We start from the raw sequence: 25,994 nt of genomic DNA, 5'->3' as shown, positions 1-25,994 counted from the left end.
AAAAGAGGATTACTTTTATTTTTTTATATAGTTATCTAATACATAAAATAGTCGATATAAATATCTTCATAAAATTCAAATCTATCTATCAACTTTTTGTAACTGTAATTGATTGCGTAGGCTAAACCGTTGGAGAGTCTCCTTTGTTCCATATCTATGCGTTCGAACGATTTAAATATGGCTCTTCGTCTATTTTATTGACAATAGATAGCGAGAATGATTCACTGTATTTGTGTTATAGGTAGTTTCTGTCTTAAACTAATACAGTCATTGCGTATATTCTAAATTTTTGATGGTATTTACATTTTTACTCGTGTCCCTCATCATATCATTTTACACCCATTCGCTCGCCTCCTACTCAGTTGTATGTATTGTAGAGAAGGGAAGTGAATATAATGAATATTACCACATAAACGACTAGCCACGCATATCCGTTTGGTTCAGTCTGAAACGCGTGATTAATGGAAAAATTAGATATGTAAACTAAAATTTTTTGGTTCAGTCAACAATTTTTCGTATCTTAACCTGATTCAACGTACTTAAAAGTTCCTTGAACTTGGATTTCTAGCGAATGACTTCATAAAATTTGTGTTCAATTTATTTTCTTTTTGAAGAAAATATCTTACGAGTATCCGTATAGAGTAATTGTCTAACGAATAATGCGAAAATTTATTGAATGTAAATATTTGTTTAACTGTTATGCTGCAAAATATAGTTTCAAATAGAACTTTATTGCTGATTTATGGCCAACGCTATCAGGACAAAGCAGCTTTCCCCCTCTAATATTCTCAATGCTTTCCTGACTGGACAAAATAAAGGAAGTCGAATCAGTTTTAATTCCATATTCAACGCGATGCCAATCAAACGTCGTCCATTTTTATTCCTAAATACAATTGATTCTCGCATGCAATCGCCAGAAGAAAGCATCTGACAGTAATTAAAGTAATATAATAAGAGTCAGTTTTTTTAACTCTTTTTTTTTAACTTTCAGGAAGTGACATCTGTTGTTTTGGCGTGTAGATCTGATTATTCGTCACCGGGAGTTTTTTGTTTGGTTCTAGCATATTTGGAATTATTGGTTGTTTATAATGAAACACCTTTATAAAGGTCTCAAGCGGGAGCTTACCCGATAACAAAAGTGTATTGTTGGGATTGTAGGGTAGCTAGGTTGTGCAGGGCGAATCTGGTCGAAAAATACAACAGGAGTGTCACTCAACCTTCAGCAATACTCGGTCTCCCCATATCCAATCCATAGATTGAAGCAGTAGGTGTCTCCTAATGTTCTGCTGTCAGAAAAATACTTTGGTGCATTGCTGTTGTGTTTGATCTGTTCTTAAATAGTTTCTAATCAGTTCTGAATGAATACTTAGTTCTTTATCGCTCCTCCCTTTGCTCCGGAAGATCGTTATCAAGTTTTATTGAAAGATTTAAGAGCAAACCGTTCTTAATTCTTAAATTTACTTAGTTGCGAAATGAGGTTAATTTTGGAACTAGATTACTATCCATGTATGATTTCTTTCCGAATTTTAAATGCGATAAGTTCGTCGTCTTGAATAAATTGTAGAAAAACACATCTGCGATAAAATATAACATTTTTCCAAATTATATATTTTTTCGATTGTTTTCGCGAATTATATATAAAAAGAAATACATTTTCTCCGCACCTCCCATCTTCAGCAACAACTGTGAATTCTTCCAAGTAACAACTGTGCACGGAACCGATAATATCGACCATGTCTTGTAAAGGTAGGCGAAATATTACGCTTTTTCCCCCCTATAAAAATGAAATCGAATTAAGGTTTAAGGTTGCTTGTTATGCTTAATAATTTACATCCTTATTTATTCAATTTAGTATTTTGTATCGATTGGTTTATCTCGGATTTTTTAAAACGTTAACTAAGTCTCTGCCAGATCTCGTCTTTGTTTAGTTCGATAGAAGGGAGAAAAAGCTAGGTTTTAAGTTGCATTTAACCTGATATGCCAGGGAATTTGGGAGGAGACACTCTTGAAAGCAGATAATGCGGTTTGTGAAATGCTCAGATTTGAAAACTGGTTGTTGGTAATGGAGTTTTGTAGTTAAGTAGTCCACACCGTTGACTCGTCGACACACCTCGAGGCGCGCACTTCCTACCGACCTTGAGTGTTGATTCTGAACGTTTATAGAAAATACAAGGATATATATATTATGTATTTAAATATCTCCTAGATTAGGAAAACTGAGCGAAAAAAGCAGTTAGGTCATTACTATGTTATGTTCCAGTCATTCCTGTTTGTTCATAACTTGTGTAAACATTTCGCAATGACAGTGAGTGGAAAGAATAACAAGCTTAATAACCGTAATCGGTTATATAAATTTGCCTACAAGAGGATACTTTCTGGGCTCGTATTTCAATAAAATAGATTAGAAGCTGTAAATTTCAGATATTTTCAATCGCGCGTAAACACGTGATTCGGCCGACCACGTGATCATTCGATCATCGATGAATTATAATTATAATTATTATTCCTTTGGGACATATTGAAGTGATTCAGCTCGATATTCCTTTCTTCTTCCTCATTATATTAATCGTTTCTCGTCACGAGACAATGTCTAGCTTAATCGTCATTAATTAGTCACGCTCGGCTTGGCGTTTGATTTAAGAGGATTTCAACAGATGGCGCCACGCTCGAGTGGCATTTAAAAATCTTTATTAATCAATTTTAAAATGTTAGCCATTAAAACTTTCTAAATGAAGATGATTTAAATTTGATTTCTGTATTTACTTCGTATAATTTGTAATTTTATAAATTCGAAAGTTAATTATATCAAGATTTTTTTTTTGTATTACATGTATTGTTATCTAATAAAAATAGCAATTGTTAATAATACTAAAATAAAAATTAAAAAATATATAGTAATATTTATCGTTTTAAACATTCACAGTTATTATATAGTAATTAATTTTATGAACCTACGATTAGGGATAATTATGGTCGCTAGATGGCGCAACGTTAATGAAAGTTAAAATGACAAATTTGATAGAAAATAGAAAAATTATATTAAAACAAGTATTTTAAAACTGTCTAAAAACTTGTTAACTACAAAATGTCAACATTTATGCACATTATTATTATTTATTCTTTATATAAAAGACACACGGTGATGGCCAATGAGCAAAATAAGCCGTCTCCCACATTAACAATAAAAAACACCACAAACAATAAAATTATTATTTTACATTATACATTATCTAACACATTGTTTTATTAAGTATACCATTTAATGCAATTGATTTCAGTACACATGAGCTGACTTAGAACATAAAGTTAACTTATAATATAGATGAATTGAGCATGACATGTAAAATTAGCTATTCCATCTCTACATAGCTTATAATTATGGAAGAACATAAATGTTTCAAAATTTTGTTGATTTTCTCAATACATTTACTAATACTAGGGGATAAAGTTGAGAAATGTATGAGGAAAAAATTTAAACAATACGAAAGTGCTTAATTATTATTATTATTATTAGAAGAAGAAAGTTGTTTTATTGTCTTAGAATTAAAAATATCTGTATGCAGTCCCCAATTGTTGGACATAATATGTCCCAAAAAATGTCCGAAAGTCAAGCAATAGTAGTATATGTTGTTAAGAGTATTCTATTTACGGAAAGTTAAAAGAAATTATTTGAGTTTGCTAGAGGAAACTAGAAAACATTAAACTTCTGTTGAATTGATAAATAAAAAATAAAATTCTTACTATAAAGCAGGAAAGTCCTTTTGTTTTTATAATAAATATGTTTACAATGCATATAAAATATTTAAAATGTCAGGGTTTTCTTTAACCTCTTAACAGTGAGGGATGATTATAATCGTCCAAGGCGATCATGTGACAGTGGTGAGGGATGACTATACTCACTAAATTCTTTTGGGGGTATCGCCAAAAACTAGCCAAAAACTACCGCAAAAAAGAAATTCACATAAAAAATGAATTATGTAACAATAAAAAAAAGACTTTTCCTTACTAGACAGAACTGTTTACAAAATCTTTTTCCGAAATGGTAATGAGAAAAAACGCTTGAAAATATACTGTAAAAATTTTCCACATTTCTTCTTCACAACTAAGTGGGAGCCCCACACCTGACTGTTCCACTGTTGAAAGGTTAATCTATACTGTAATTTTAACAACTGAATGACTTGTGAAAATTATTGGCAGAAAGCACTATTCCATTATAATAACATTAAAGTTTTTTGTCTGTCAGATGGAAATGTACAAAAGTTTGAAGTTTGCACTTGAAAAGTTGTTTAATGATATCAAACTATAATTTATAAAAGAGCAAGTTGTCCAAAAGTCAAGGACAAACCTTATTTGATGATTTTTCACAGAGAACTTATCTTTTACTGTCGTACAATTGTTAAGAATCTTTGTAGCCTTCTGTTTTTTTTTTTTTTTTAAATTATATTTTGCTATTTTATATCTGAGAAAAATTTAGTTTTTTTTTATTTTAAAAATTAGTTGCTAAGCATTTGTAATGTTATACCTTTATAAATATTAATGAAATTATATTTTCCAGATAATCTATAATAATTTTTTTTTTTTTAAGTATATGAATTGGAGACACTCCAGAATATTAAAATCTGTTATGAATTCTTTTAAAACTGGATTATCTTGTTTTAGAAGATAGTTATCATTACATAAGTTAAATTTGCTTTGTAATTTTGTATAGAAATATAAAATCATGTAAAGAAGAGCTAACCTACATCATAGTTTCCAACCTCAGTCTTTTGCACTGAATATCTGCTTTAGGAAGCAGTTGTTAGCCTGAGTGTACTCTCTTCATAAATAGATTTACAGCCAGTACTAAAAATCCCAAGTTTGCTTATATGGTAGGTTTTTCAGAAGTTGTTCATTCTCTAACATTTTGTTACCAGAATTCTCATATGCTTATGAAAATTTCAATGGAAACTCTAAATTTCCATTAATTTTTTCTAAAGTATTGCCACTTTCAAATTTTTGTTACAAAGTGTAACAGATATGAAATCTTTTCTTTGGTATGATAAATCTAATCTGAAAGTCTGGCAATGTTGAGATCATTCTCCATGCCATTGCCAATGTTGTTGAAGGCTGCTGAATGGTTAAGGTGTTTTAAGGTGTCAGTCTACTATTCTGGGAAACCTGGGAATGAATGGACAGGTTGAAAAATTTCAGGAATTTTTGTAGATGGTCTGTCTTGCATTATTACATAACCTGACCCCACTACCCAACTAAACTCACAATGGGCTTAATTAAAATGCCCTCTTAGTGCTCACAGGACAAAGAGAAGAAAGAAATCCAAAATTTTTCCTGAGAAACTTGATTTTAAAGAATTTTATTCTTAATGCATTGGCAATTTATGAAATTTTGATAATTATTTTTATTAATAAATAATGAAGAAAATTATATTATCTTCCTGCTAACAATAAAAATATTGCTTATTTTTCCTACTAGCTTCCAATAGAATCATTATATTTAAACCAATAAATTCTATAGATATGCTAACAATAAATAATTTAATTATAAAAAAGAAAGAAATTATATATATAAAATTTTTTTTTAGAAATTAAATTATTTAACATTTATTGATTTTAAGGGAACAAATTGTTTTTATTGAAATCAACGTTTAAATTAGTAGTATATAGGAGTCATTGGTTTTAATAAGAAATGATCTAATAAATTTATTGGTTTTAAATGACAATTTTAACCTAATATGGGTTGATTACTTGATAGCGTAGTAGATCTACATTTCTGTTATTAATAGATGAGGTAATAAGTCTATTGATTCAATGGAGCTGTTGATTTTACACAAAAATTTAGTTAGATGGGCCCAATACATTTCAAGATTTCTATTGTACTAATTGATGTGTTGGCTAAAAATAATTGAGATATATATATATATATATATATATAATATGCACATTTTGATAACACACACATATTTTATACATCATATTAGAAACAAAAGACATCTTGAGACCTTAGAAAACTAGAAATGTATAAGGCCAGAGAAGAAGAAACACCTACATAAATTTCAAGGACAACAATACTCTATCATAAGCTTATAGATCATACTTTGAAATCCTGTAAATAACTTTTATTTCATGGAAACCACCAATGATGTTGTAGGACTTATCCATTCTAAGTTTTAAAATTGTTATATTTGAATAGTTGTTTCATTTGAATCTTAAGAACCTGATGATGACTGCTAAATGTAGTTGAAAACATTAGTTATTTATTAAAATTCATGCTAGATTTTATCGGTGTTGAGTCCATTGATTACTATTGCATCCAGTTTTCTTCTAGAAATGTTTTTAGCAAGTTTTAGTCATCTTCATTAGCATACAAATGAATTGAAGATAATCCCTGTATAACACAGTAGATGGGTTCTGAAAAAGTGCCATGTTATGTGAATGAAATAAAGGACTGGTACAAAACATAGGTTTAGGTTCCAACAAAGTTAGCAAAAGTATACTATTCTTTTTTGTAATTAAGATATAATTCATCCAACAAAACTTTAAATACTCCAGTTAACTAAGTTCATAGATCATCAAATGCTAAGAGTAATTGTAATTAAGAGAAATATATTCAATATTTAAAAAACAATCAATAATTAACTAACAATCACAATCAAAAGTATTGCATATTAATATTAATTTATTTCTTTATTACTAAACAACATTAAACAAGGACGTTTTCTTTTTTTGGCAAAATATCATCATTCTTGAGCTTTCCTGTTGAGTTTAATCTGAAATATCAGCAACATATAGAATTTTCTGTAGTTTTTTCATAAAATCTGATATTTTAATTTGCTTGCATTTGCTTAAGAGATCTTTAAAAATTTAATCTGTTTCTGTAGCAACTTTTAATTTAATCTATAAAAATAAAACATAACAGTAGTCTGTTGGGTACATTTAGAGCACTATCACCAATGATAGTGACACCTGATTTATGGGAAAGCTAGAATATGAAGCTAGGACAAGCAAGACGAAAAAATTATACAATCAGTTTTCATTACAGAAAACCAGGAGAAAGACATGTAACAAAATTGAAAATTTCAATATTCTAAAATCTATGGGCAAATAACATGCATGCTTACTTGAATAAAAACAAATATCTAATGACAGTGTACTTAAAAACTAGTTTTGTAAGGAAATGTCTCCAATTCTTGAACTATGTTAGAGCATAGAAATGCCATGTTGTATGAGGGATACCTGTATATAATATAGATTAAAAATATTCATTGTAGAACTGTTGATATTAAAACAAGTATCATATAAAATAAGATTGTTTAATCAAATATCACAATTATACTAGAAATAAAAAGCATTTAGTTAGATGCAAAAAAATATAAGAAACACAAAATAATATATAACAAAGAAAAAATTTATCAGAATTTTACTAAAACATTTTACAAAAAAAAACATTTAAATTAGATCATATACAATAAACTTTATGTATTGTATCAGTCAGTTAATGTTATTAGAATTAACATGCTTCAAAACATAAGTTAACTTTGATTACAATAAGTATATTTTTTGTTATTACTATTATTACATTCCAGTAAATGGACATTTTTCACAGTTTCACTATCAATATTGGCCTATAATGTTGCAATTATCAGTTAGCATTATTAATCTTAGCCATTGCTTAAATGTTGATAATTTGCTTGTTGTGTAGTAGTATAAATTGCTTGTATTGTTAAAGAAGGTAGCAAGCAAACAATACTGAATGAATTATGTATTAATTAATAATAATCATCATTAATAAATCTTCAACTTATACAATTTTTAATTGTTTTAACATGTCCTTTTAATATCAGTCAATTAGACCACAATTTCTACTAAATGTAATCTTATTTACTTATTTTAGTTAGCAGGACTGGTTTTAGATTTTTTATCCCAAGCAAACAAAGGCTTTGCACTCATATTTTAAAAAATTGGCACAGAAAAATAAAATTCAAAAAAAAAAAAAATAAATAATGATTAAAATTCATATATTAAAAAAAAAGAATTAGTTTTTTGTTTATAAATTGTATAATATCTTATTATTGAGATTAAAAGCATGAAATAGGTAATAATTTTAGACTGATATTGATTCATAAATTTATTAATCAATACATTATTTTTAAGAAATATTTCAATTTTGATAATTAGGAAGTTGTTGTTTCATATTTTAACATTTCAAAAAAAATTGTAATTAATTAAAATTATAATTATAATATAAAATTAAAAGACTAACACTAAATAACAGTGGCAATAAGACAACATAAATGTATGCCGTTTAAAGTGCCTTTGTTAAAAACATTTAGCAATGTCTGTTTTAACTTAGCTGCTGCAGTGCTAGCAAAGTTTGGGAGTACTGAAGACAAAATTTAAGATGATGCTGTATGTGGCAAAATAGGCTTTGTAAAATTTTTTATATTGATGAATATGTATGTCGTTGGCTACCTTTTGATATTATTTTTTTCAAAATATTTTACATTTAACATTTTTGAAATAATTTAGTTTCATCTAAATTAACAAATTTTAAAACTTTTAGGGTATAGTTAAGTCATTCATTCTGATTAATAATGTTTATATGTAGCTAAATAGTATAAAAGGCAATGTAATTTAACTACTAGTTAATTATATAATTGTTTTGATTTGATAAAAGTAGCTGAAACTACTAGTTAACTGCATTTAAAATTACTTAGAAAAACAAAAAAATTAGACCGAATTAAAATAACACTTCTGTTTTTATTTTATCCTTATTATTGAACATCATATTATCTTCTAAGAATTGCAAAAGGCCCCACTAATAAAGAATGCTTTCTGGTGTATATTCCATTCCTGTAATAGACAGAAAATTTGGTCTAATAAATACATCATAGCAACAACAGGCTTGTTAAACCTCTGTATCAAAGAACATGGGAATGACATAAAAAAGGGTCAAAATAATACATCCCTGGCAGCAAGAAAATGACTGAAAATGACATTCAGTTCACATTTCCTGAAGCCTGCATTTTACATGACATTTTCATTTTCACCTAATGAGATTGTATTCCATTAAATTTCTAGATTCCTGTTATGTTCTATGTTCAAATATAATGCAAACTTGAGGATGACCATTAAAAATAGTTTTTTAGTTATCTGATGTATTTATTTTAACAGTTAAAAAAGAAATAAAAGTGTTATGTCTCAAGAATACAAATTTTACATCTGACATTCTGCATTATCCAGATGTTAAAATTTGTCCCAACAAGAAAAATAGCTGTCCCACTTCAGAATTATTGGAAAGGATAATGTTGTATTCTAAAAATGTATTCATTATTTTCCAAATTCCCAATTTTACATGAAAACTCCTGCCAACTATTTTAAGAATTAGAGTAACAAGTAATAACTCAGTATAAGTACAAAACAAATTATATATATATTTAAGTAATACATTATATACTTAAACATGTGCATAGCAAAATGTAGCTAAACCTGATTGATTGTTTTTGTTTGAATTCAACCTTTATCAATTTGCAATATAAAAATTTCAAATACTACAATGGCTCAAAAACAAGTAAAAAAGTTGAATTACACACTTTAACAAAAATTGAATTGATTTTCATGAAATACACACATTCACTCTGCTTAATACAATTGATTACACCAAGGCAGATAGTAGGTAATTGTATTAAGAGCAAGGGCGTCACCAGAGGGGGGCAGAGGGGCAGTTGCCCCTCCCTAGACATGCGAAAAAAATTATTTAAATGCTAAGTCATTTATTGCCCGATTTATAATTCCCGCGCGAAAAACCCAAAAAGATTATGTTTTAATTAAAATAATCTTCTTAAGCTTCTTAAAATTTATGAATCGTTTTTATTTTACCTACATACAATTCATATCCTCTATCAATTTATATCATCTTGCCCCCCCTGGCCCATTGGCTGGCGACGCCCTTGATTAAGAGTAGATAACTATGTAATTTAATCATATCGGTAGTTCATTTGGTGGTGTAACTTGGTGTGGTAACTTGTACTGTCTGTCACCCCTAAGAATCTATTTTTTCATACCAGACCATACAGAATCCTTAGTAATGTTTTTGTATGTAATAATGTTACTCAAATCATAATTCCTGTATATTACCCAAAATAATGGCAGTAACATAAAGAACCAGCAAAATTAAAATCATATCTGTAAATTACAATATTATATGCACAGTCTACATTATTTACATTTTTTATGATTGTATAGTATTATTTGTAAAGGTAGGAGGATTTGCCACTCTTTCTTCTTTATCCACTCAACTTGTGGGCTTCCCACACTTGTTCAAAAATTTTGTGGAGCTTCAACAATTCTTGACTTGGATTCTTATTTCAATATAAAATATCAAATTTTTTTAGATCAATATTTATATAGTCTTATATAGTGGTTAATGTTACTTTAGGTAGCCAAGATGGTGGCTCGTCTCTAATTCTAGCAAGGAAACAATGGGATGCACATTCTAACCTAACCTAACCTAACCTAACCTATTCTAATAATTTGGTTGCTAATAATTATGGTAATTTATTAGAATAGTTTAGGTTAGGTTAGAACGTGCGTCCCACTGTTTCCTTGCTGGAATTAGAGACAAGCCGCCATCTTGGCTACCTAAGGTAACATTAACCGATTATTTTTATCATTTTATTCTAAATTTAAACTCTCATATGATGTCTTAAAGAATTTTGTAAGTTAAAATTTTGATAAAATATAAATTAACTTATTTGTAATTCTGTACATCTTATGGTCCTTATAAATATATGTAGGTATAAATAATTTATAAAAAAAATAATATATAAATTATTGGAATTTAATAATTAAAACTATAATAAATGAAATATTTGTAGATTTAAGGATAATGGAAATTTCAAGAACGTTGTGAAATTTCATCATATGTTATATTTGAACAAATTATTGGATGAAAATATGGTTTACTGCAAGCAAGGTAAATACGTAAATTTAAATTTTACTTATTACATTAATATTGTCATTTGTTTAAAAATTTTGTAATAAAAATATCTTAAAAACAAATCAAGTAATGCTATCAAAAAGTTATTTAACATTTTAATAAGAGAATTGTAAAATTTACTTTAACTTATAAATACTTTGCATATGTTTACACTTTATTTCAGAAGATTGTTTTATATCTGCAATGCTAAGATTTTGATTAATTTGCACTGTGAAATTTAAAAAACAAATGTCTGAAATTAGTTAGAATTGAAATCAGTCTTAATTCAGTATTAGAATTTGTTATAAATAACTTTTTTATCCGAGAAATCATTCATACAATTATTGTAGATAACTCACAATGACTACACTCTGCACCTTTAAACACTTGCAGTTTAGAAAGTTTTGTTGCAAACATTCCATGATTTTTTTCTTGTTTCTTTTGCTTGTTTGTGTTAGCAGCTCATTATGTGTGTAATTGTAAATAGAAGAAAGGAATATTTAAGATGGAATTGCCTAAACTGCAAAAATACAAATGCCACTGAAAAATAGCATTAGTTCAATTCATTTCTATTTTATTTGTTTAATAGTAATAATAAATGGTAAAATAAAATAAGAAAATTAATCAAAGCAAATAAAGACTTTAAACATCAAGAATATTACAGATGTTAAAGAGTCACCTGGAGTCAAGTTCATGGTGGCAGCATGACCATTGTGACTCTTAGCAGAAACAATTGATCACATACAATGCAAATAAGCAGTAAATAATGTAATTATGGTTAATGTCATTGTCATTGATTTTAATAAGAAAATTGCTCTAAAATTCTGTAATAATCAACAAATATTCCAGAGTTGATTTTTAGCTTTTTGTTGCTATAAAAATAACTAAAACATGATAATATTGACAGTTGGCTTCCACATAGTTCACTAAGATTTATTATGTAGAGTGAAAACTGCTAGAAATTTATCAATTTTTGATGTGTATGTTCAAATATGTGTCATCATTGGGGCACTCCTAATTGAATTTGTGTATTTGAAAGTTGATAAATTTCCAGTAATTTTCTTTTAGATCAAACTTTCATGTAATATATTTTTACTTACTAACATTAGTAATTAAATCATTTCTTTTTCTGTTTACTTTATTATTTATTGAACTTCAGATTTATGTTGCTTTTCATAGTATTAATTAAAATTTAAATAAGTACTTAAGTGGATAAATTTCTAAACATTTCATAACAAAAAAAACTTTCATAATTTAGCAATGATTTTCAATGAACAGATATTTTCAATTATTTTAAATGGCCATCTTCAGGTTTTACAGTATATAAATTATTTAAAATGCAAATCAAAATAAACTTTTCAATAGAACAAATTATGATAAATTTATATTAATACATACTATAATAATTTAATAATAATTGTAAAAATGAATGTAATAATTAACAGCAGCAAAAAATGAGAGCTTAAAAAAAGAATTAAGGAATGCACATTTTTGGGGATAGGATGAGTTTTTAAAAAAAATTGTAAATGCCAATAACAAGTTAAATTTCTTTTAAGTCTGATCCCATTTGAGATATGACTCTCTATTCTATCTTCCCCTTGATTTATTATTTCCAAAATGTAATAGCACCAATATTCCATATATAAAGCAAAAACTGGGTGTCACAAATTGCACAAATTTTAAAGCGCTTTGGATATTCTATTAAAATATTCCTAGATTTACCTGAAATAAGTGAACAACATTTCCAAATGTTGATACAAAACGTGCTCGAAATCTCTTTATCACAAGACATAGAAGACATATTCGCAAGAGAGAAAATTGATTGGTATAACATAATTCTTGAGTATCCATTTATTAATAACTACATGTTAACTAATCTGGCTTTTAATGTTAAAAGATTTTTCATACAACTCAGAATAAACAAAGAATTAATATTAATTAATAACAATTTCATTGAGTTTTCAAAGAGTATTTGCCCAAGGTGCCAAAAAATAATTTCAAAATTTCACATGTTTTGTGGCTGTAAAGATGCAATGGAACTAGCACACAATTTTGACTTGCATATGTTAACAAGGTGCACTAATGAAAGAGCAATGTATGAAATATTCCATACAGCCAAGATAGACATAATTTATAGACTATATAAATATGCCCACAAATTTTTAATGTAACAAATTCATTGAATACATAAGAAATATAAATTAATGGTATTGTATGTTATAGAACCATGTGTATGAAGAAAGTTACCAGTTGCAGTATAGGTTGAAATGACTTTAAATTGATGTTATTAAAATAATTATAATTGGTAACTAAATGTGGAATATAATGCTTGGTTTAACTTATGTTGCTAGTGTATTTTTTAACATTAATAACAAGCGATTGTTGTCAAAAACATCCTTTGTAACTGGCTATCGCCTTATTACGAATAAATTTTGAATTAATTAATTAATATTCCATATATAGAAACATTCCTGCCAAGTTTGAAAATTTTATCTGTGGTGAGATATAATACAAAATAGACACACACAATTTCATAAGGATTTTCTTTTATATTTTTGGACTTGTGGAGTGTTAATTTCAAAATACAAAAATAGAGATATCAAATTTTGACTGATTATCATACCTCTTTTCCTCCCTATTCTACAATTGCCAGGAAAGTAAATGAGTACAAACACCTAATCAAAATGTTGTTTCTCTTTTTATAAAATGGATATTTAATTATACAATTCATGAGATATGATAACTGCAAAAATATTTGTTAACTGTTTAGAAAACATTCTTACTTTTTTATTGAAAACAGTTGCATTCTTCTGTATCCATAGATAACAGTTCTTTGTATCCATACATTTTATAACTTACATCAGATTTCAAAAATACCATATACGTCAACCCAATTAAATTACTAATGCCAAATGAACTGTCAGTTATCATACTGTAACAAGGCTAATTTGATGATTAGATATAAAGCAATTTGGCTCTTATCTAATTTATTAATTCCAAATCAACTGCTGGATTAATCATTAGAAAATGGCCTAATTGCTTACCTATAACCAAGTTACTTTCTATTTCATCATTAAATTATTCTTGTTATAGTCCAATGACTAATTTAGCAGTTTGTTTAGCATCAGATTTCAATATATAGAAAATAATTTGGACCTAAATAAAATAAATGTACAGAGAACATGAGTTAACCTTTTTCCATAAAATGGATATATTGTATTTTCTTTAAATATTATAATGGATATTTAAATATACTAAACATTTGAATATACTGAATTTCAGACATCAGCTTTTAATATTAAAAATGTGTATGTTTTAATATTTTAATCCCTGATTCTCATCACATTAAAATAGTCTTTATTACTTTAATTTTGTTAAAGAAATTATGAAAAATATGAACATTTTTTGATAAATTTTTGTCGATCTCTTAAATTACTTTGCACAAACAACCACTATATGTATGTAAATATAATATATGTTTATGTAGAGTAATCTAACAGGTGTTTTCACATATGATCTTAAATTTACATAATGTTTTTGTGATAAGTTTTCATTTGAGAATTCTATATTTAGAATATGATAAAGTAAGTTATATATAGTAGTAATGCTAGTTTGACTTTACAATTTTATTAAGTATATTTAAATCTTTTTTTCAGTTAAAGTTACATCTATTCATTAAACATTTTCATCTATTTAATACAAAAACAGAATAGTCCATTAAGCACAATATCATAATTGTTTTTAATCTATAACATATTATTCTACATGCTACTTATGTGAATTTATAGTGTCTGCTAGGAAAGTTATATTAATAGCTACTAAGAACTCTCATTTTACAGTTAATAATTGTTAACTTCATAGAATTCCACAAAAGAATTGTTATAATAAGTTATATACAGTATATTATAATGCATTTAGCATTATTGATGTAAACAAATAGGTTTAACAGTAAAATAAACATACAAAACAATTTTCCAAATATATAGTAATTTATAGGTGACAAATATAAAATGAATAATAAGTTTTACATTTTGGATCTGTAATTTCATTTTGAAATCCAAATTTCAACAGTTCTATTATAATTTATTCTCTCATTATAAATGTTATAACTAAAACTGAAACATCAACTCAAAACCCAATTTATAGTTAGAGCCAAATGAACTGCTGAATTACTGGACTATAATATGGCTATGGAATTAATTAAATACTAAATAATTTGTCTAGAGATAGGCAATTATACTACCAATTAATTATAGTCATGCTAAATTTAAAAATTATAATAAATTTAATTTAGAATTTTCTGGAAGAAAAGAATTGGCCTAAAGTAGAATTTGAACCCACAGCTCCCAAATAATAATTCTTTAATAGTTCTGGAAGCAAAGATTTCTCATAGATTCTGGTAGCAATGTGTCCTCGTGATATGTAGGAGTTGCAGGTTCGAGTCCTTCTTAGAGTCAATTCTTTTCTTCCAGAAACTTTTTAAATTAAATTAAGTTTATTATAATTATTAAATCTAGCACAAGATGACAGTATAACTGCCTACCTGCCTACCTCGTAATAATAGACAAATTATTTAGTATTTAATTAATTACATGATCATATTATAGCCTGATAATTTGGCAGTTTATTTGGGGATACTATAGATTACTATCTATGGAATTTTGGGACTTTGAGTATATATCTGAACTGAAGGGACTGAGACGAGTTCAACGATACCCTACTTTTGGACTGGAGACGAAAAATAAAAAAGTTATCATACTTTTTTCGGCGATCGCGCGATGATAGGGAGTCGTGTCGCTCTCTGCTAAGTCGGCCTCGGTATCGTGATCGGGAGTCCCGTCGCTTACTGTTAAAATTGCCTTTAGTAGACGTTTTCCCCCTTTTTTTACTTTGTTCAAGAACTACCGTGAATCGATCACTAGTTTAGCACATGGCGGCGTGTGGTGGCACCCATACGAGAGGTCAGTCGGGCTGCCATGTTCGCTGCCATAAGTAACATTAACCGAAATGGCGATCGTGCGATGATCGGAAGTCGTGTTGCTCTCTCCACTCTCGTATCACGTGTTTAACCCTACTGGAGATGACCGTAGTCCGACGTCATGGTTTGCAGACTTTACCGCAAGATGGCAGTACTAGCAACTATGATGCCGTCTTCATGAGAGCATTAAAAAAGTATGATAAGTGACAAAGTATGATAACTTTTTTATTTTTTGTCCAAAAATAGGGTACCGTTGAACTTGTCTCGGTCCCTTGAGTTCCAATATATCAGGTCAGTCCATAAGTTCGTGCGTATTTTTCGTAACGACGGTCGATTTTTTTTCAATTTTTCATTTAAACGCTCTAATTGCTCACAATACATTTGAGCTGTAATTGCTTGATTAGGTTCTAACAGCTCAAAGTGAATTACACCCGACATATCCCACCAAACAGACAAAAGAATTTTTTTTGGATGCGACCCACCTTTTGCAGTGTTTTGGCTGCTTGTCGCCATCCATCCATTGTTTTTTTCTCGTCACATTATTATAGAGGATCCATTTTTCGTCTCCGGTAACCAGCCTACCAAGAAAAGGTTCTAAAGCAATACGGGATAAAAGAGACGTGCAAATGTTTACACGTTGTTGTCGGTTAGCTATTGACAGTTCGTGCGGTGTCCATTTTCCTAGCTTTGAAACTTTTCCGATTTGTCGTAGGTGTCTATGAACAGTTCCGTGGGATGAATTTAAACGTTCCGCAATTTCGTCAACTGTTAACGATGGTTCCGCTTCGACTAGTGCAGAGAGAGCATCGTCGTCAAAGTCAATGGATCTTCCAGTACGAGCCTTATCCTCCACACTAAAATCATTGTTTCTAAATCTCTCAAACTACTTCTGCGCAGTCCTTGCACTAATTACGATTAGATTATGTACAGTATTTATTTTTTTGGCTGCATTTGTAGCATTCTCACCACTTAAAAGTAAAAAGTATAAAACATGTCTTTTGTATTCGTCCGTTACTTTCATTTTAATGAAAATAAACAACTGAAATGTTCACAATTCTGAACAGTATTATATGAATGAGATCCAATTTAACACTTCGGTGTAAAAATTATCACATTAGACTGACATTTTTAACAGCAAAACAAAATTTTTCTCGAGGTCATAAAAATGCGCATGGACTTATGGACTGACCTGATATAATCAAAGTCCTGAAATTCCATAGATAGTAATCTATAGTCCACCCGTTTATTTGGCTCTAAAACTAGAAATTGTCATAATAAATTCATAATTAAATACCTTTTAGAAAGACAAGTCTACCCAAATTCTGTATTGTATTATACACCAGGTACAAATCATATGGAGAGCCAAACCTCAAATCAACAACTTCTTATGCTAATTCCAAATTATTTTTTCAGTGTGATATTTTGCATAATAAAAACTCTTATTATTAGAAATAAACTTCAGAATTTTTATTACTCTAGGATTATTTGTTAACAAATAGAAAAATTCCTGCAACCAATAATTTTTGCATAGCTATTGCTGTTTGAAAACTTTTTCATGGGTTGTAATGCATAATCAGTTATATATTTTAGACTTCTATATGTTAATAAAACAAGTATTTAATATAGACTAAGTATAAAATATATGTGAGATACTCACATTTTCACATACTTATATTCACTAAAAAAAGTAAATGTATACAGTATTAACAATATATTTTTTTAGTTATCTTGAAACTGTGTCAGTAATTGTTGTAAGCATTGTAAATTAAATAATACAGAATAAAAATTCTATTTTTATTCCGTATTATTTAATTTACAATGCTTATGTGTAGTTTTGTATTTGTCTAAATATTTAAAAGATAATTTGAATTCCATGAATGTTTTTCTGTTTATGAAGTAAATATTTAAATAGTTTGATTGTAAATTGTTTACATTTTGAATGCTTAAACCAGAAACAATTTTCTCCTTTATGTCAATCTGGTAGGTTACAGTTTTTACTTTATCATCATGAACATTTTGTAGATTAAACATTTTCTAAGATTCAAAATTGACCATACAATATTAATCATTAAAGTAGTTCCAAAACAAAAGAAGCAGTACACCTTGTATACCTTCAGCAATATATTTAACCAACCAAAAACGTTTTTGACCTATTTCCATATATACCTTACCTTCTTCAGTTGGAACATCAAACTGAAATGAAAAATTAACAAAGAGAACATTCGAAAACATATTAAATTCAATGGAAATAATTTAAAAAGGATGGGAAGAACATTCTAAATCAATAGAACATTTGTACAGTTCAAATAGAAGGGATAAAAGAAATAAATAAATACATATTATAATCAAAACTTAAGAACATAAATACAAGCAAAGATTAATGGTACAAAAAATAAAATAAAAGTAGCAATAACAATAAACAATTGTGGGGAGACCAAGCCCAAGTTAAAGTTCATATATAGATTTCCATGCTGAAGATAATGTGTCACTGCTTCTTTCATTTGGTTATTTCCTCAGTTTTGTCAAATTATTTTGTAGTTCCAAAAATATTTTTGAAGTAACAATTGATTTTCAATTTTCTTACAATGCGTAAAAGTTAATTTCTTTATTAATCAGTTCTTGAAATATTGCAAGTTATATAGGTGTAACATTCATTTATTTATTTTATTAGCAATAATAGAGTAAGATATATTTAAAAATGTGTTTAAGTTGTTTCTATCTCCATTTCTAATATTTCTGTTTAGTACATTAATATAATATATATAAAAATTTACCTATATGGTATGCTAATATAAATATATAAAATTACTTGTCCTGACTGACTGATTCATCATCGCCCAGAGCAAACCACTGAACCTAAGGAGGTGAAATTTGGTACACAGTTAGGGTATGTCATGAAAACGCACACTATGAAGGAATTTTTGAAAATTCCCTTGCTGGCAGGAGAGGGAGAGGCTTAAGGCTTAACCTGAAGAACTGCTTCTACTGTACTATTTTAGACGCGATTTTTTGTTTTCAACTACGTTTAGTCTTCATTGAGTACTTAGGCATATTAAATTGATAAAATTTCAGACATTGTTTAAGAAATTGCACTCGCTTGTTGTGGCATTACCACGTTGAATTATAAAATATAAATCAGTCACCAAAGATGGTAACTGTATGTTACTGAAAGTACTCGTGAACTGATTTATATTTTATAATTAAACGTGGTAATGCCACAACACGTGAGTGTAATTTCTTATACTTATAAGGTTGGTGTGAAGTGATTATTAAAAATTTTATTCAGACATTGTTATAAATATTTTTATATATTTCGATTTTTTTTTAACCAAATGTTTGAACCGTTTTAAATTCGAATTTGTTATTGCTTATTGTAAACGTTCCAGAAAATTGATCAAATTGAAAACAGTTCATTTGATTCTCAGTAATTCTCATTATTCTCAGTGGTAGATGTTATATAACAATTACTACTGTTGTTGAAATACTGAATATAAATGGTGTTTGCTTGCAAAATCCGTGTGAGTGAAGTTGCAGGTAACAGCTAGTATCTTATAATATTACTGAAATTTTTACTGTCTGTTGGCATTAAATATGCTTTTAATATAAGAATAACAAACAGTTGGAAAGAAGGTTATATTCTCTGTTAACATGTGGAATTGATGCTGTTATCAAGTATTGCCAGTGAAGAATGATAACGTATTTGATTCTAGTATTAAGTAGAAAGATAAAAATTAGATTCCCTATATTTATTTATTTTGAATGACACTGAATTTTAAGGAATTTCAAGTTATCATGAGTTTCCCGGATTCTACTGTATTATGTGTATCTTATTTGTAACAGTTTATATGTGTGAAATTGGGGATTATGACCCCACTTGGATAAGACCAAATGTGGAAACTTTGGGTCGGTTCTGAAGTACTTCCGCTCACTATCAGAATTGTTTTGTTATCGAGAAGATGGGAGTTCAGCAAGATCTCTCTGTACTATGTCAGGGCCCTGACACCACTTAGGATAATCCTTTTTTGCATCCTAACTCTCAGTTAGATTAAAGTATTTCATCTGAATGATCTGAGAATTTAATCAAAACATTATCTGGAACCTAGGAAAGTTATAACTAATGGTTTTTGTGAGGTTGACGATGGAGCTAGGCACTAATTCCACAGTTTAGAATATAAACTATATTTATTATACAGGATTATAACAATAAATGAATACATGAACAAGTATTAAAATACCATTAGGATAAATACAACAAAAATAAATAAGTACAAGTGCTAATCTACAATCCCTATTTTCCGAGAGAGTTTACACTTATGAGTTGTCATATTGCCTTGCATTATTCCTGTGATGTGGATGTTGCTTGTTGCTTCCATAGAATGGTGAGAACCTTTTTACAAATTGGGCATATAATGATATTGGAGCACTTAGTTATTCGTTGGTCACTTAGAATATGTTTACATATGGCTAGTGCAAAACTAAAGCCGATGATTTGAAGCAATGGCTAGTGTGTACTCAAAGGTGTACTAAAAGCTAACAAAAACCATATCCTAAGGTGATCTCTGCCCTGGTGATCTTTTATACTGGTTCAACATTCAATAGGACCACAGAGATGCCTTACTATACTTCCTTCAAAGGAGGAAAGTCGGACGAATATCTGGAGAGTTTGGGTGGTTCATTTCTCTGATACTTTCATTTTAGGAGGAACTACATGTTTTTTTACCTGAGTCAGAGGAAGTGTTTCTGTTTTACCAAGATAGATAAATTTTTATCAAGTTGATTTTAAAGTAATATTTAAAATATTAATATAATAATTTCACTTAAATTTTTTCCAAAGCCTCACATGCTATTACGAAAATTTTCTAATAATCTTATTTTTTTTTAACATTTTGGAAAACAGCACACCCTGTTCATTCCACTAATAGATACACCTTTGTGTAGTGTTACTCACTAGTGTTTGGGAAGACTCAGTCTTTTAGGACTTGATGAGTCCAAGTCGAGTCCTCAATTATTTTCAGTTCTGAATTTGGATCTGGATCCAAAATGAAGTTTCAGCAAGTGGAAATGACATAAAATTAAAAAAAACAAGTGTACAGTATATATGGGAAAAGTATTTATTAAATAAAAATAATTGGAAATTACATTTTCCAATAAATTTTATAAAAATAAATCATAATCCTAATGCATAAATTTAATAAAAATTAAAGAAAGATTGTTTTTTCCTCAAAAAATAAAACTTTAAAAAATTAATGCATTTTACTGATTTGTCTGATAGTCTAGAACGAATTTTCATACAAAAGTTAGCTGCAACAAAAAATGTTTTCTTGGAATTTGCTGATGTTAGTTTTATTGTCAATAATGCTTGGAATAATTTTTCTAAGTATTCTGTTCTTATTTTCATATTTAAAAATAAAGCAAATTCTTTTTTAAGATAAGCAAATGTATCTTGGGAACTTTGCAAGATTGGGCACTTTGCTGTTTCTAATATTTGTTTTCATTCTTCTTCCATTGTTAGCATGTACGTTCATCTGCAGTATGCTTAGATTCAGGCAAATGCTTCCCTTCATTATTTTTGTTATGTTTGCCATCAAACGATCTTTTTATTAGATCTGTTATAAAATTTATTATTTTCTTTGAAGGTATAGTAGCATTTATGAGACAGTCTAACAGCTCTTCTAATTCTTGGTTCCTGCAATTATTTATTTGAGTTTCCAATGCTATTAACAGCTCTCTACTTATATTACCATTTACTTCTCTTAATTTTGTAATCATAAAATTAATTGCTAATTGATCAGTTTTAAGATTTACGTTATCTCTGCTAAGAGCTTCAATCATTAATTTAATGGACTTTGAAGTATTTGCCAATTGATTTTATAGTTCAGTATTAATATTTTCTATTAAATGTATAGTTCCAATATCTTTAAAAACATCTTTAATGAGCCAATATATAATGATTAAAAAATAATGAAGGGAAGCATTCGCTTGAATCTAAGCATACTGCAGATGAACGTACATGCTAACAATGGAAGAAGAATGAAATCAAATATTAGAAACAGCAAAGTGCCCAATCTTGCAAAGTTCCCAAGATACATTTGCTTATCTTAAAAAAAGACTTTGCTCTATTTTTAAATATGAAAATAAAAACAGAATACTTATAAAAATTATACCAATATCAGATATTCTTAAAAATGTTGAAATCAGCTGGAACAATGAATTTCAATGCATTTTTATGTCCAGTTCATTTTCTAGAACACTATTGACCTTTTCCTGTAAAAGATTATTTGCACAGTAGAATTTTTAAAATATTTAACAATAGTATGAATACTTTTTCATTATTACTAAATCATTGACATCTGTTAATTCAACTTCTGCATTTTCTAGAGCTTTATCATTGCTCACATTGGAAAAATAATCATCTTCAACATAATCAGAATTATTTTGATCTTGTATGTTGGAAATGTTTTTCTGTTAGTAGAGTACATTGCAAATGACAAAGTGTATAGTGTGATTTAAACATACATTATAAATATTAGGAGAATCTTGTCTAAATTTGTCATTACACTTGTACTGTCATCAGTTATTCCAATTATTTTTTCTTTTTAATTTCTATTAAATATGCTTAAATGGTGCTCTACTGTTTCTATTAGCTGTGAAGCTGTACACGAATAAAAAGTTATAACTAAATCCAGATTAAGCATTTCATTGCCAGTTCCACATATAATATAAAATTAATACAGTAGAGAGTCATTTATCCAAACCCCGGTTATCCGAACGCTTTCCAGTCGGACTGTGTTGTGCTGAATTGAACTTTTTTGATACTAGATTTACTTCTAAAGTATAATTTTTATGTTTTTATATTTTTCAATATATTTATTTTGTTTGTACAAAATAAAGAAATAATTTTTAACGATACAATAGCCTCGATTATTATTATAAACATTTTTGTTAGGCTTAAAATCGACGAAAATTCAACACGAAGTGACACGCAACAGAGAAAAATTTCAACAATCGGATAGGTTGAAATATTTTTTTCGTACATAATCGGTTATCTGAACAAGTCACTTATCCGAACAACCCCAGTCTCCAATTGATTCGGATAAACGACTCTCTACTGTATTTATATATTTTTGCATTTCTGTGGTTTTCTTTTAATTTTTCTTCTAAAAACTCTATCATTTCAGTTTTTTTTTTTTCATAAAAGTTATTGATTAAACTCAAAATCTCTTTCAGCTTTAAGAAGTTATAACCTGATTTTGTCAAACTTTCACAAATAAAAAGTTAGATTTTGTGATTGATATATTATCTAATATATATTATCAACAGTGACTATTTCTGCAACAGTTTGATCGAAAGATTTACTAATGACGAATTTGTCAAAAGTTTTAAATTGTTTGGCTACAATATTTTCTTTTTTTTTTTGTCCCAGGCTTGTAAAATAATTCCATGTTTGGTTTTTAAATGTTTAATCATTGCTGAAGTATTTCCATCTCTGTTGGATATTGTTGTTGAACATTTATTGCATTTACTACTATTTTTCATATTTGCACATTATGTGAATAGACCCACACCTTTTATGTCTTTGGCATGTTGTGATTATTCCTGAAGAAGTTCCGAAGAAAAGAGACTTTATACTCAGAAGTAGAGATATCGAATCCATGGAAGAGAGTGAGTTTTATAAATATTTAGGATTCTAACAGGCCAAACTTACAGAACATGCACAGATTAAAAAAAGATTATTATTCAAATAAAAACACATCTAAATGCAAAACATACTATTAAAGCTATTAATAAATATGTTGTCCCTGTACTCATTTATTCTTTTGGAGTTATACACTGGACATGCACAGATCTCAAGCAACTCCAAAGGTAAGGTGACCAGACATCCTGCTTTTGGTGGGACAGTCCCAATTTTTAACAATTTGTCCTGTGTACAGTGGTGTTTTAAAAACGTCCCGAGTTTTGGAAAGATTAAGTTTTTGTCAATTATGTGTCATAAATTTATTTATGTTTAAGATTCGATTCATAAAGATCATTTTATATCACACTTATCAGTACCAAGGTGTGCGTGAGCATTGGAAATAAAGAGTTTTATCGGCACAGCATTCTTTATGTTCATGGCAAAGATAGACAGAAAATGGTTTGGGGCATGCAGCTGCAGCAGACAGAGCAGCACATGTTCACAGGCTGTCCAAATGAGCGAACATTTTGTTTCTTGCATGTTACATGGCACAGAGCTCACGTCTGTTGCCGCCTTAGAAAGCTAGTGACTAGCAGAAGTAAGCACATTGGTTTGTATCATTTTATTGCTAGCAGTGGTGCTGGAGTTCATTTTGGTTACGACAGTATTATATAATAAAAAAATTACAATAATAAAGTGACACTCAAGGCAAATTCAGAGGAAAAGTAATACAAGTTAGTATTATTATTATTTAGAAAGAAATACAGAAGAATTAATATAATTGTTAAAATATAGTTTGTCATAGTTAGCAAAGATCTCAACAGAGAACAAATGGTTAGAAATATTTCATCATTTTGAAACAAATTATGTTCCATGTAATAATGCATTAAAAATTGTAGATTACGTGCTGTCCTTACCAGGAACTAATGCTGTGACTGAATGTGTTGTTTTTCCACCGCACATAATTAAAGTGTGGACATCTGATAAAATCACAATTAAGTGTTGAGACTGAAAGCCACATTATGTGTGAAATATAATTTAACAAATTCTTGCAAAAACTTCATGACATTTTAAACAACAGCAGCAATCTACTAAAAATAATTAACTGAGAAAAATGCTAAAGAATAAACAGTTTTTAAAGATTTATGATAGTATATATATTTATTATATTTGTAAATTTTACATATGTTGAAATTTAAAAAAATACAATACAATACAATTATTGTGTTGTTGATGATAAAACTTTGTTCCTCTAGAACAATTTTTTCAAGACAACCACTACCCCCGTCAATTTTGTCCTGCTTCACCAATGTTAAAATCTGGTCACCTTACTTAAAGGAAAACAAAAGAACAACACTTACTAAGCATAAACAATATCATCCAAATTCATTCATAGAAAGACTGACTCTTTCTCATAAAGAAAGTGGCTGTGGCCTGACTAATATAGTCAACCTGCATTACAAACAAATTCTGACACTGCAGAAGTTTTCCCACAATAAACAAGAAACATCAAGATTACATAAAGCTATTACTCTGGCAGACAACTTTAAACTTCACTCTGAGCACCTGGATATAGCTCAACACAAACAACATAGACACCACTAAGTAGTCATGGGCCAAAAAGCATTTAATGGCAGGCATGCCTATGACCCAGCTCAGAACTATGTTGACAAAACTGCATCAAACTACTAGCTGACTAGGGGCTGTCTACTTGGAGAAACTGATGGGTTTTTGGTTGCCATTCAAGATTAGTTCATAAACACTAAGATCCTTCAGAATGTGTTTTCTGTAGTTTTATCTCACAAATGAATCTTGCAGAAAATGCCACATTCTGCCAGAAACAATATAACATATATCTTCTGGTTGCAAGCTCTTAGTACAGATTATTTACATAGGCATAATCAAATAGCAAATATAATATACCAAGAACTTGCAAACAAACACAGATTATTAAACACCCATGTACCATACCATACTACAAATATACTCCATAGGCAGATTTAGAAAATGACACACACACACACACACACACACACACAAAATATATTAAAACAGAGCCATAATCACAGATAAAACAATTCATCACAATAGACCTGACATCACTCTCATTGACAAATGCAGTAAGATCACTTATATATAATAGTCATCTCTGTTCCAAAACTCATAAAAATCAAGTACACACCACTTGCTCAAGAAATAGGAGGTCTGGAAGATGGAAAGGTATTTATTGTATCTATTGTCCTCTCTTTTACTGGTGTCATACCACATACATTACACAAAAGTCTAGAAACATTAAACCTTAATAATATCATATACATGGCACTACAGAATGCTACAATATTGAACACATGTCACATTATTAGGAAGTTT

At 28.8% G+C, this 25,994-nt stretch overlaps 1 protein-coding gene across 2 annotated transcripts in view; it reads left to right on the top strand.

Annotated features, from left to right (window-relative positions):
- Sirt1 (Sirtuin 1) overlaps window positions 1-25,994 on the top strand; it is an 80,451-nt gene that overhangs the window by 4,225 nt on the left and 50,232 nt on the right. The window contains exon 3 of one of the 2 annotated variants that reach the window (XM_067277288.1): window positions 10,871-10,968. The exons of the other annotated variant lie outside the window; for it this stretch is intronic. The gene's annotated coding sequence lies outside the window, so the exon portion shown is untranslated. The remainder of the gene's footprint in view (window positions 1-10,870; window positions 10,969-25,994) is intronic. 2 annotated transcript variants of the gene reach the window in all.

Source organism: Centruroides vittatus, unplaced genomic scaffold (assembly GCF_030686945.1).
Source record: "Centruroides vittatus isolate TY-2023 unplaced genomic scaffold, ASM3068694v2 contig_742, whole genome shotgun sequence".
Classification (NCBI taxonomy): domain Eukaryota; kingdom Metazoa; phylum Arthropoda; class Arachnida; order Scorpiones; family Buthidae; genus Centruroides; species Centruroides vittatus.
The sequence above is the reverse complement of the archived record's forward strand: the minus strand, read 5'-3'. Positions and strand labels throughout refer to the sequence as shown.